Below are 3,620 nucleotides of genomic sequence, written 5' to 3'. Positions count from 1 at the left end.
TCCTTCCCCCCGCCCCCAAGTCATAATCCAACTAGGAAAAAGGAGGGGAGTCCTACTCCCGGTGGGAGTAGGACTCCTCCGGCGCGCCTCCTCCTATGGCCGGCCGCACCCCCCTTGCTCCTTTATATACGGGGGCAGGGGGCACCCCAGAGACACAACAATTGATCATTGATCTCTTAGCAGTGTGCGGTGCCCCCCTCCACCATAGTCCACCTCGATAATACTGTAGCGGTGCTTAGGCGAAGCCCTGCGTCGATAGAACATCAACATCGTCACCACGCCGTCGTGCTAACGAAACTCTCCCTCAACACTCGGCTGGATCGGAGTTCGAGGGACGTCGTCGGGCTGAACGTGTGCTGAACTCGGAGGTGCCGTATGTTCGGTACTTGATCGGTCGGATCGTGAAGACGTACGACTACATCAACCGCATTGTGCTAACGCTTACGCTTTCGGTCTATGAGGGTACGTGGACAACACTCTCCCCTCTCGTTGCTATGCATCACCATGATCTTGTGTGTGCGTAGGATTTTTTTTGAAATTACTACATTTCCCAACAGTGGTATCCGAGCCAGGTTTTATGCGTTGATGTTATATGCACGAGTAGAACACAAGTGAGTTGTGGGCGATATAAGTCATACTGCTTACCAGCATGTCATACTGCTTACCAGCATGTCATACTTTGGTTCGGCGGTATTGTTGGATGAAGCGGCCCGGACCGACATTACGCGTACGCTTATGCGAGACTGGTTCTACCGACGTGCTTTGCACACAGGTGGCTGGCGGGTGTTAGTTTCTCCAACCTGAGTTGAACCGAGTGTGGCTACGCTTGGTCCTTGCGAAGGTTAAAACATCACCAACTTGACAAACTATCGTTGTGGTTTTTGACGCGTAGGTAAGAACGGTTCTTGCTAAGCCCATAGAAGCCACGTAAAACTTGCAACAACAAAGTAGAGGACGTCTAACTTGTTTTTGCAGGGCATGTTGTGATGTGATATGGTCAAGACATGATGCTAAATTTTATTGTATGAGATGATCATGTTTTGTAACCGAGTTATCGGCAACTGGCAGGAGCCATATGGTTATCGCTTTATTGTATGCAATGCAATCGCCATGTAATGCTTTACTTTATCACTAAGCGGTAGCGATAGTCGTGGAAGCATAAGATTGGCGACATGACAACGATGCTACGATGGAGATCAAGGTGTCGCGCCGGTGACGATGGTGATCATGATGGTGCTTCGGAGATGGAGATCACAAGCACAAGATGATGATGGCCATATCATATCACTTATATTGATTGCATGTGATGTTTATCTTTTATGCATCTTATCTTGCTTTGATTGACGATAGCATAGCATTATAAGATGATCTCTCACTAAATTTCAAGATAAAAGTGTTCTCCCTGAGTATGCATCGTTGCCAAAGTTCGTCGTGCCTAGACACCACGTGATGATCGGGTGTGATAAGCTCTGCGTCCATCTACAACGGGTGCAAGCCAGTTTTGCACACGCAGAATACTCAGGTTAAATTTGACGAGCCTAGCATATGCAGATATGGCCTCGGAACACTGAGACCGAAAGGTCGAGCGTGAATCATATAGTAGATATGATCAACATAGTGATGTTCACCATTGAAAGCTACTCCATTTCACGTGATGATCGGTTATGGTTTAGTTGATTTGGATCACATGATCACTTAGAGGATTAGAGGGATGTCTTTCTAAGTGGGAGTTCTTAAGTAATATGATTAATTGAACTTAAATTTATCATGAACTTAGTACCTGATAGTATCTTGCTTGTCTATGTTGTTTGTAGATAGATGGCCCGTGATGTTGTTCCATTGAATTTTAAAGCGTTCCTTGAGAAAGCAAAGTTGAAAGATGATGGTAGCAATTACATGGACTGGGTCCGTAACTTGAGGATTATCCTCATTGCTGCTTAGAAGAATTACGTCCTGGAACCACCGCTGAGTGCCAGGCCTGCTGCTGATGCAACTGCAGACGTTAAGAACACCTGGCAGAGCAAAGCTGATGACTACTCGATAGTTCAGTGTGCCATGCTTTATGGCTTAGAATCGGGACTTCAACGACGTTTTGAACGTCATGGAGCATATGAGATGTTCCAGGAGTTGAAGTTAATATTTCAAGCAAATGTCCGGATTGAGAGATATGAAGTCTCCAATAAGTTCTACAGCTGCAAGATGGAGGAGAATAGTTCTGTCAGTGAGCATATACTCAGAATGTCTGGGTACCATAATCACTTGACTCAGCTGGGAGTTAATCTTCAAGTTGATAGTGTCATTGATAGAGTTCTTCAATCACTGCCACCAAGCTACAAAAGCTTCGTGATGAACTATAATATGCAAGGGATGAATAAGACAATTCCCGAGCTCTTCGCAATGCTAAAAGCCGCGGAGGTAGAAATCAAGAAGGAGCATCAAGTGTTGATGGTCAATAAGACCACCAGTTTCAAGAAAAAGGGTAAAGGGAAGAAGAAGGGGAACTTCAAGAAGAACAGCAAGCAAGTTGCTGCTCAGGAGAAGAAACCCAAGTCTGGACCTAAGTGTGAGACTGAGTGCTTCTACTGCAAGCAGACTGGTCACTGGAAGCGGAACCGCCCCAAGTATTTGGCGGATAAGAAGGATGGCAAGGTGAACAAAGGTATATGTGATATACATGTTATTGATGTGCACCTTACTAATGCTCGAAGTAGCACCTGGGTATTTGATACTAGTTCTGTTGCTAATATTTGCAACTCGAAATAGGGACTACGGATTAAGCGAACACTGGCAAAGGACGAGGTGACGATGCGCGTGGGAAATGGTTCCAAAGTCGATGTGATCGCGGTCGGCACGCTACCTCTACATCTACCTTCGAGATTAGTATTAGACCTAAATAATTGTTATTTGGTGCCAGCCTTGAGCATGAACATTATATCTGGATCTTGTTTGATGCGAGACGGTTATTCATTTAAATCAGATAATAATGGTTGTTCTATTTATATGAGTAATATCTTTTATGGTCATGCACCCTTGAAGGGTGGTCTATTTTTGATGGATCTCGATAGTAGTGATACACATATTGATAATGTTGAAGCCAAAAGATGCAGAGTTGATAATGATAGTGCAACTTATTTGTGGCACTGCCGTTTAGGTCATATCGGTGTAAAGCGCATGAAGAAACTCCATACTGATGGACTTTTGGAACCACTTGATTATGAATCACTTGGTACTTGCGAACCGTGCCTCATGGGCAAGATGACTAAAACACCGTTCTCCGGTACTATGGAGAGAGCAACAAATTTGTTGGAAATCATACATACAGATGTATGTGGTCCGATGAATGTTGAGGCTTGTGTCGGATATCGTTATTTTCTCACCTTCACAGATGATTTAAGCAGATATGGGTATATCTACTTAATGAAGCATAAGTCTGAAACATTTGAAAAGTTCAAAGAATTTCAGAGTGAAGTTGAAAATCATCATAGCAAGAAAATAAAGTTTCTACAATCTGATCGTGGAGGAGAATATTTGAGTTACGAGTTTGGTCTACATTTGAAACAATGCGGAATAGTTTCGCAACTCACACCACCTGGAACACCACAGCGTAATGGTGTGGCCGA

This window comes from Triticum aestivum, chromosome 7A (assembly GCF_018294505.1).
Source record: "Triticum aestivum cultivar Chinese Spring chromosome 7A, IWGSC CS RefSeq v2.1, whole genome shotgun sequence".
Taxonomy (NCBI): Eukaryota; Viridiplantae; Streptophyta; class Magnoliopsida; order Poales; family Poaceae; genus Triticum; species Triticum aestivum.
The sequence above is the reverse complement of the archived record's forward strand: the minus strand, read 5'-3'. Positions refer to the sequence as shown.